Source organism: Lissotriton helveticus, chromosome 10 (assembly GCF_964261635.1).
Source record: "Lissotriton helveticus chromosome 10, aLisHel1.1, whole genome shotgun sequence".
Classification (NCBI taxonomy): domain Eukaryota; kingdom Metazoa; phylum Chordata; class Amphibia; order Caudata; family Salamandridae; genus Lissotriton; species Lissotriton helveticus.
Genome location: NC_136071.1, coordinates 1,079,725,419 through 1,079,735,990, shown reverse-complemented (window position 1 = coordinate 1,079,735,990; position 10,572 = coordinate 1,079,725,419). Strand labels below are relative to the sequence as shown.

General features: G+C 39.9%; 1 pseudogene; it reads right to left on the bottom strand.

The window, feature by feature from the left end:
• Positions 1 to 1,650: 1,650 nt before the first annotated feature.
• LOC144786296 (U2 spliceosomal RNA) lies at positions 1,651 to 1,745 on the bottom strand (annotated as a pseudogene).
• Positions 1,746 to 10,572: the final 8,827 nt, after the last annotated feature.

Below are 10,572 nucleotides of genomic sequence, written 5' to 3'. Positions count from 1 at the left end.
GCGTCTTTGGGCATACACATCTGCCCATGTGTATACCTCTCCTAATTTGTAGTCAAGCGTATCACGCTTGAACTTGCGGATTTTCCTTTCATTCACATCTTGTGTATGTCTATCAATCTGATTTTTCACATCTTGCAGCATGATTTCCAGTTCTTCCGTTGTCATCATTGAGGATAACTCTTCCGTGATTTCATCCATCTCTTTATTAAGTTCACTAAGAATACTGGAAAGCTCTTTAATTATTAATAATATAAGATCGAGGGAGCACTTGTTTGGTATGGCATACCACTTGTCTTGGAATTTCTGGGAATTCTTACAGAGAGAGGGTTTCAGGGCAATGCGTAGACCTCTTGGTATACGTTGTAGTTTATGATATTTAATAAGTGTGTTAGCGTGCAGCTTTTGATTAACATGTCTCCGAGACAGGTAGAGTAGTTGTTTGAGATTTTGTTCCCTGGTTCTGTTGGAAGAGGTGGGGTCGATCTGTTCACCAATTAATGAATAAATTCTAGAAGCTTCTCCATCTTGAAAAAGCAAATGTCTCAGCTCTTGCTTCCGTGCTTTTTGCGATTTCTTCGTATTGCATTGTGATTATATGATTGGTTTGTCTTGTTAGTACTGTGTTTTTAGTGGCGTGCAGCTTACTCCGTGACAAGACACAAGAATTAAACTGAAATGGTAGGAGAGTTGCACAGCTCAAATATGTTTAAAGTTTCATGCTAAATAGTTAGTAGATCTTGTCAAGGTCTGAGGTTGCTGCCTGGGTGGCGTCTCTTGTCAAGGACGTCAATTAATGAACATCAAAAACTGTGATTCCAACGGATGTTGGAAGCATCCCCTGGCGCTCCACTCTCATGTGGTTGGAATACTCCAAATCAATTAGTATAAATGAAAGTTCATGAGCATATTTCGTGCAAGAATACTCTTATTTATAGTCATCAGTTTGTATTTCATTCAAAGTAGTTCATTATGTAATTTGTTACATTCATTCAGAATAATCACTTAATCAGTCCAATGCATTTCGGGCTAATTAGCCCTTCATCTGGGACAAACAACTAGAAGCAAGACAAAGAGAAAATATTGTTCAAATGTCTGTAAACAATGAAAATTATATTCATGCATTACACAATTCGGTAAAAACGAGTGAGAGTTCGTGACAATACTACAGTGCAACCCCGAATGTGCTCCGTGGCAAAAAACATAAACAGCCGTTATCACTCACATGATATTCTTCCAAAATATCGAATGGACAGAATATAGACTACAAAAATCTCGAATAGAATAGCAGTAATATCGAATCCAAAATATAGAATGGACAAAATATCGAATGGACAGAATATAGACAACAAAAATATCAATGGACAGAATATAGACAACAAAAATATCTAATTTTAGGTAAGTAAGTTATTATTTATATTTTTAATAATTTGTAAGTGTTTTTTATGTTAGTATATGTGTTAAAAGTGTATTTTTATTTTATAATTTATTTTAATTAATTCATTTTATGGTATTTAATTTTTCCGTGATATAATTCTGGAGCGGGTTGTGGGTTTTTAGAGGAAAAGGGTGGGAAGTAATTTAAATATAATTAATTACATATTTTAATTTATTTATTGGTATTTATTTTGAATTAATTGTTAATTAATTTTTTATTGGTAATTAATTAAAATATAATTGGTAATTAATTGTTAAACTGATAAGAACAGATACTACACTTGATCTTAGCCAAAACGCCGAGAAGCGATGGTAATTAATTGTTAATAATTGATTAATTGATAATTTTGTTAATTTTATTTATTTATTTTCTGTAGCGGGTTGTGGGTTTATAGGGGAATGGGGTGGAAAGTAATTTAATTATAATTAATTAAATATTTTAATTTATTTATTGGTATTTATTTTTTAATTGGTAATTAATTAAAATATAATTGGTAAATAATTTTTATTAATTGATTAATTGATCATTATGTTCATTTTATTAATTTATTTTCTGTAGCGGGTTGTGGGTTTATAGGGGAATTGGGTGGGAAGTAATTTGATTGTAATTAATTTAAAAAAATTATTTATGAATTGGTATTTTTTTAATTAATTGTTAATTATTTTTCAATTGTTAATTAATTAATTGTGATTGGTAATTAATTTGTATTAATAGGTAATTATTTTTTGTAATTATTTTTTTATTATTTTTAATTGATTAATTATTATAATATATTAAATTGTTAATTAATTTTAATTAATTCGTAATTGGTATTAATATTTAATTTATTCCTAATTATATATGAAGTATTTACTTTCCCTACTGTCGCTCTCTTTGGAGTGGGAATACTAATTTTTACCTCTACGCTATGCAATGCTTTCCCTACTGTTGCACTCCCTGGAGTGGGAATAGTAATTTTTACCCCTACGCTATCCAACGCTTACCCTACTGTTGCACTCTTTGGAGTGGGAATAGTAATTTTAAACCTCCCGCTATCCAATGCTTTCCCTTCTGTTGCCCTCCCAGGAGTGGGAATAATAATTTGAACCCCTACGCTATCCAACGCTTTCCCTACTGTTGCACTCACTGGAGTGGGAATAGTAATGTTTACCCCAACGCTATCCAACACTTACCCTACTGTTGCACTCTCTGGAGTGGGAATAGTAATTTTACCCCTCCCGCTATCCAATGCTTTCCCTACTGTTGCACTCTCTGGAGTGGGAATAGTAATGTTTACCCCTACGCTATCCAATCCTTTCTGTGCTGTTGCACTCTCTGGAGTGAGAATAGTAATTTTTACCTTCTCCCTATCCAATGCTTTTCGTACTGTTGCACTCACTGGAGTGGGAATAGTCATTTTTACCCCTACGCTATCCAACGCTTTCCCTACTGTTGCCCTCCCTGGAGTGGGAACAGTAATTTTTACCCCTACACTATCCAATGCTTTCCCTACTGTTGCATTCACTGGAGTGGGAATAGTAATTTTTACCCCTACGCTATCCAACACTTTCCCTACTGTTGCACTCCCTGGAGTGGGAATAGTAATTTTCACCTTCCCACTATCCAACCCGTTCCCTACTGTTGCACTCACTGGAGGGGGAATAGTAATTTTTATCCCTACGCTATCCAACGCTTTCCCTACTGTTGCACTCTTTGAAGTGGGAATAGTAATTTTTACCTTCCTGCGATCCAACGCTTTCCCTACTGTTGCACTCATTGGAGTGGGAATAGTATATTTTACCCCTACGCTATCCAACACTTTCCCTACTGTTGCACTCTCTGGAGTGGGAATAGTAATTATTACCCCTACGGTATCCAACGCTTTCCCTACTGTTGCACTCTCTGGAGTTGGAATAGTAATTTTTACCCTCCCGTTATCCAACGCTTTCCCTACTGTTGTCCTCCCTGGAGTGGGAATAGTAATGTTTACCCCTACGCTATCCAACGCTTTCCCTACTGTTGCACTCCCTGGAGTGGGAATAGTAATTTTTACCTTCCCCCTATCCAACACTTTATCTACTGTTGCACTCACTGGAGTGGGAATAGTAATTTTTATCCCTACGCTATCCAACGCTTTCTCTACTGTTGCACTTAGTGGATAGTAAATTTAACTGTCCCGCTAACCTACGGTAAAAATATTGTATATTTTTTATTAATATTATGTGTATATATATGTATGTATTTAAAAATTAAATTGTATGTTTATTTATTTTTAACTTAAATTAATTATGTATTAATTTTAATGTTATTTAAGTATTTTAAGTATGTTTAAGTTAATTATATTTAATATTTTATTATTTTTCAATTACTTGTAAGACATTTAAAACATTCAATATTTTGACTATTTATATTTTTTACAACAATATTTTTGATTCGATATTTTTGCACTTACCTGTTTGGAGATAGGAGTTCGATATTTTTGTGTTCTATATTTTTTACTCAATATTTTGCTACATCGATATTTGTGTTATCGATATTATGTCAGTGATCCGTCTGTAGCTATGACATTTATAAAAATACATACATAAATAACAAAGGCTTAAATACTCAACTGGTGCTTATAAATAATCCTACCCCAGTGTACCTAACCTAAGTCTAGTTCGAGGGAAGAAGTAGGTGCTGTTTAGCTATAGTTTAGTTTAGTTTAGTTGTGCCAAGAATTGCCAAACGTTTCTCTAGGTTCTAATCAGCTCCATACCTTAGAATAGGAGAGGTTTGTATCTCTTTCCCGGGACTCGATCTCTAACACCCCACAAGGGGAGTCAGAAACACTGGAGATGGATTCTCGGCGAGGAGGATGGCAGCGTCTGGTCAGTGCATCAATTGGGGAGTTGACTTACTTCAGGACTTGCTGTGGCGAGCCACGTTGTGCAAGTATGTAGCCGAACCACACCGTTCCTTGTCATAGCAAGTGAAGGTATATTTATACCTTAAAGGCGTTTAGGAATGCCAGTATTGACGTACAATCGGGCATAAAAACATCATGAATGAACCCCTAAGGATTAGAGGTTCATGCATAATAACAATGAAGGGTCTGGCCACAGGCAGAGCAGGCCCTACACCAACTTCCCCGTTGCTGGTGAATCCCGTCATGGTCCTAAACTTGACTCCCACCCCACATTTATTTTAAATTTTATTTTGGTACTACACTACTCTTGCAGTAGTAACACCGTAGTGGTGTCATAAAGATTTGTTTGTATTTTGACCCTTTGGGACCCCCTCACAGTGGCCCTGGGGTCAAGGTATCCCTAACCAACCCCCTTGTGCCTTATTGTGTTGTTAAACTCAGAACAAGGGGACTGAGTCCCAAGCCCTTAAAATGGTGGACGCAAAATTTCTTTTAATGTTGTGGCCTGTCAATCAAGTAGCTCAGAAACATCCAGATATCACAAATTTAGCAGTCTTCATTTTTTTTGAAAACAGCAGAACTAGTACACACCAAATCATAAAAAGCACACTTTCTGAGTCAGCATCTAGCTTTCCGCTAAATTTCCTATGGGATATTGCATGCAGAAAACATGTTTGGTACCGCCTACCCTTTAGGAAGGTGAACTTTATTTATAAGCTTCATGATGATCTGCACCAAAGTCATTACCAAAACAAAAGAGTCTCTACCTATGCAAACTCTGACCTACAGATAACTACACCATAGTGACCCCCACTGTGCAATATATATGTATATATGGTGCAGTCTGGAAAGTGATGTGCTCTGCCTGCCAGTGCAGGATGTGGGAGTTAGACCGCAATTCCCCATTATGTATACAAATAAAGAAGAAAGAACGCTGCACTCCAGGGAGTTTTTCTCAGCAACATCTTTTAATAAATCCAGCAATCACTTTTGCTCCAACTGATGCATTTTGACACACACGATAGTGAATCCTTTCTCACTGTCCCATTTTATACTCTCAAATGTAATTACATTCCAAATCCATTTAGAGACTTGTAGTCCTCATTCTAATTTTAATAAATTTCCCATGACCAACATGCATTGAAATCCAGGTCTGAATTGTTTCTATTTAGGGATCAACATTCTCCACTTAATCTGGCCACATGTGTGATTTGTTATAACTGTTATATGCATTTTTCACGAGCAACATATATTACATTGATTGAATTTTCCTACGTTTAAATAGCATGTGTGTTGTATTTCTTAATTTTTCTGTGCATGATACTGGTACTATTGATCACCAGAATGCATTGTTGGCTCAGTGCCATTTCACAAACATCTTAAAACAAAGCACAAGATGTGTGTCTGTTCTACAGACTCAGTTAGTTCTAAATACATTCTAGGCTAAGAGCCTTTCATTCAGTCCCATGACACAAATTCTTAACTATTAAAATATAAATGGATTATTAAAAACATATTGTTTCAACAGCATTATCATTCTATTGGGAGCATCACGTTGGTCCATAATTATACTAATTACATGAAATTGTAGCGTATTCACACAGAGATGAGTCATCTACATTAACTGATTACAAATGTACATAAAGTTCTTCATCCGCATTAAGCACTAAAGGGATCTTGCATCCTAATCGGATGATGAACCTCCACTCTAAATCTCGTAATTTCAGAGATCTATCACCACCCCTTTCATTTCTGGGTACATGTGCTATGCCATAGTATCTGATAGTGTTCCAATTACTGTTGTGATTCTGTAAATCATGTTTAAATATATATGTAGGAAGCTGACTCTGTGTATAATATAGTGTGCACAACATCCAGTGGATCCCCAAAGGTAGGCAAGTCACAGTTTCCTCAGAGTCGGTCAGGATTCGGTCAGATGGTCACTCGAGTCGCACCCTCAGTGGCACATAGGCAACCAGTGCAGAGTGTAGGGACCACACATTATCCAACGGGCTAAACACTGTTGTGGACATGGGGACTGCAGCAAGCAGGCCACCAGGATGGGAAACGAAAACTCCTGCATTTAAGGTCCGCACGCTAGGGCCAAATGGCCAACACAAGAGCTACACTGCCAGCGGAACAGGGGTGGTCAGGTGTATGATGCGTCTTGCCTGATACTGCAGATTCGGTCACAGTTTCCTCAGAGTCGGTCAGCTGCTGTTGCGGCTAATGGGGTCTTTTGGAGTCGCCGTCCTTTGACTGGAAGCATTCAGTGATGAAGTGGATTAGACGGTCGCAGTTGCTCTTTCTGGACTGCTTCAGTTACGGAGTCGGTCAAGGCGTTGACTTCAGCCATGATTGAGGTGACCTTCCAGTTTTTGACTGCAGGTTGGGTTTGGGAGCTTGTTGAGGTTCAGGGGTCACTGGGAACAAAGCTAGGATCGCTGGGAGGACCCCCTTAGGGTGTTGGCTCACTCGCACCCGGGAAACCGGGAGCGGAGTGATGGAGTCTCACGGAGTCGGCCAGAGTCAGATTCGGTTACCTTTGAGCAAGTCCGGTGTTCACGGGAGACAAAAACCTTTTTTGTTGCAAAGGCATGGCAGGTTCTGCAGAATTTTGAGGACTGCTGACTGCAGGAAGAACCGAGGTTCTGTTGGAGGAGTCTGAGGTCAGGACTGGGGCCAAATCAGTTGGTGTCCTCCTCTTCTCTCGGCACAGCTGTTTGGCCCTTCTTCTTGCTTCTTCTTTTCGTCTCGGGTCTGAGGAGGCAAGGTTCAGGGCTGCCATAAACACTAAATTCTGGGGCGTTTCAGGTAGGTACAGGTCAGGACCAATAGGTCCCTTCCTTGGGGTTAGTAAACCCCTATTATCCCACCCTCAAGTGGGAGGGGGCATAGGCCTCACTCTGGTTGGCTGGTTCCCCCCATCTGCAACATGGTAGGGACTAAGAGTTGTGCTCCTCGCCTCCCCCATCTGAGGGGTGGGGGAGGCAAAGGTTGGCACACCTCTCTTCCTAACTTGGTTTGCCCGCCAATTTTCCCACCCAAAGTGGGGACCAGAACGGGTGGGGGCAAGTTGCTGGGAGCAGCCAATGGCTGGGGTAGCTCACAAAGGTGGCAGGCCTTTGAAGCTTCCCCTTTGTGTACCCTGCCCATCCTGGGGGAGGAGGCTTGGCTCCTTCCCAGGATGTGCTTTGTTTCAGGACCCTGAGAGCGGCAGGCTCTCAACCCATGGGTACAGAAACATGTCTGGTGGTGGCAGCTGGCAAGCAGCCACTCAGCTAGGACACTAGATTTAATTCATTTTTCAGGGGGCGTCACTAAGATGCCCTCTGAGTGCATTTTTCATTAAATCTCACACTGACATCAGTGTGGGTTTAATGTGCTGAGAAGTTTGATATCAAAAGTCCAATTTTTCAGTAAAGCCATTATGGTCCTGTGGAGGTCGTAGTGACAAACTCCCAGACCATATACTAATTATGGCATTACTACACTTACAATGTCCAAGAATTGACTTGGACACTGTAGGGGTACAGGGCTCATGCTAAGGAAAATCCTGATTGATCCCACAGATAGATATTTGCACCACAAACAGATCTGAGGAAATTGACCCCAATAAACGCCGTTTGGCCAAGGGCTCATGTTCCCCAAACATACTACAAAGCTAGATACCACGTGTAGACAGAAACACTCAGCCAATCAGGACACGACATGCACACCACACATAGGGATCACACGCTCCTCAGGCCGGACACATACACTGGCCCAAACTTGCTCTCCCCAAGGTTGAGAGCCATCCGTGTCCCTACCAGATGTCAGCACTTGTTGATTTACAACTGAGATAATTTTTTGGAATGTAAAATCTTTTTATTGCCGTATATAATGGCAATCAAAATTTTGTACACCAATACACTCTGAGCTGACGCACTCTGTAGAGGCTCTCCCAGCCGCAGTGTTTAGTTAAACAAACTTCTTACTGTTTTGCAAAATGTTTATTGTCTTTTCATTTATTTAAGTTAAATTCATATCCGAGCTACATTTTGGTGTGTCAGCCAGGAGAGATTGGTTCGTACATAGATAGGGGTCCCAGACTATGTAGAATTTGTGTGCACAAAAACTTGTTCTTTCAATTTTAGATACATATCACTCGTACCATAGTTTTAAGACGGATGTTGTTTATTCACATCCTCTTACTTATACATCTTATGTACAAAACATAGTCAATATTCACATATGTGCCCATAGAATAGAAGAAGGAAAAAGGGGGGTTTGGTGTTGTGAAGGGAGGTTTGGTGCAGATAAGGGTAGTGAACAGACCATTTAGAAAAATAACATGTGATATAACAGTATTCAATATGTTTAAATAACAAGGGTGCTAAGGTCAGTCACCCCATGCATTGATAAACAACAGTTCGTTCCTATCCCATATAAAATGTTTACACAATAATTAATCCATTGTTGTAAAATTGGGTAGGTCACATGTAAAAACAGTCGACGTTTCGACCCCTGTTGTGTGTAGGTTGATTGCACCTTACAATGGGGTCTTCATCAGGACGTGATGTGAAAGGGGGGCACCAATAATTTTGTTAAAGGGCCGGCCGGCTCCTCTGGAGGGTGAGCGTGGGGTAGTATCTAATCACAGCCTGTCAGTGGCAATGTCGACAACATGATTTCAAAACGAACCCAGGGTGCGGTTCCGTGCATTAATCACGAAAAAGATCAGTTGCGCCCAGCAACTCGGTCAAAGGGACAGCCACTCCCTGACGTGGTTGAGTGTTTGTAGGAGAGATTGGTTCAGCAAGCCCGACTGCTGTCAAAGGAAGGACCCTGGCCCGAATAGACTCATATGTGCACAAAAATGGTCAGTGAGAAGACACCATAATTGATTAGAATTTCTTCTGAATCCACGGGGCCGAGGTCTGTCCAGAGACATCCATCTTAGTGCGAGAGACTACATCTGATCCTTAGTCAACATGTGGCATGTGGCAAAGCAGGAATGGCACATTTTGGTTTTCCCCTAGTTAGCATGCTACACAGAAGGGGAAGGTAGTTACCTAACCATGGGCATGGAGCACAAGGTACGCCTCATCCATGGGTGTGAGTAAGGGATTGCTTGTACACTTGGGTATGGAAGAGTGCACCTCTTGTCCCTGGGTGTTAGTAAGGGATCAATTGTACCACTGGGCGTGGCTCAGAGGATACGCCTGTCCCTGGATGACAGTAAAGGATAACTTAGATCATTGGGCGTGATGGCAAGTCAGTATGCATAGGCTCTGGAGGTGATATAGAGCTAGCATATCAAGCTTTTCTTTTTTCGTCATTGAAGTTTTCTTAGTGCCATCGATTCCACTGTGGTAGATCTAAAAGAAGTGAGAGATGTTCTCCTTTTTTTCTCCGCTTAGATCGCTGGTTGTTAAGCAGTGATATGCACAGCCTTATGTGTTATATAGGGTGTTGTTCAGATATTTGGGAAAATCCAGACCTTGGTGAATCAAGTGTAGCTTGTATCAGGCCACAGGGGGCGATCGTTATAAGGTTATTCCCTTTTATCCACTTGAATCATTGCTAAATGTTGTCTGCTGAGCTGATAGTGGCAGACTTTCAGGCTCACCTAGCTCCACGTACTACGCAATGCATCCCCTCTCCACGGGTTAAGAAAAACTGCTTTTTCTTTCTGTCATTCTTTTTTGTCTCCATTAGATTTTTTCCTTTTTTATGCATTCATTGATGTTGTAGTGCTGTTGAAATTTTGCGAATCATGCTTCCTGTTTAAATGTTATGTCATGTTAGTAAGTTTATGCCTTAAGTAATAATAACCTGTTTTTCAAATCAGAGGTTCATGATTGTTAGTTTTCTGCTACAAATCAACTCGTACTGCTCTGAACTAACAATTACACTTTTGTTACAGGTTGTTATTATTTCATTGCACTTTTTGTTTCTATTTAATGTTAATTAATTTTTTGATGCATTAATATGTTTCAGCTCATGGCCAAGTAGATTGGTTTCAGTACCACCCTGTGTACCCAGATCCCCAAAATCATAGTAGAATTCTGTGAACATTACTTTTTTTTTTAGACAATCAACATTTTGTAAAACAAACAAGCTTCCCAATCCATTGTGGGGATTCTACTAGACCATGTGAAAGCGAGGTTCCCCATCCAGGCCAGGAAACTAGAGAAACACTACTGTGAGTGGCATGCTCATACCAAGACACACACATTCTCTTGGCCTGAGGGGGGCACATTTCACA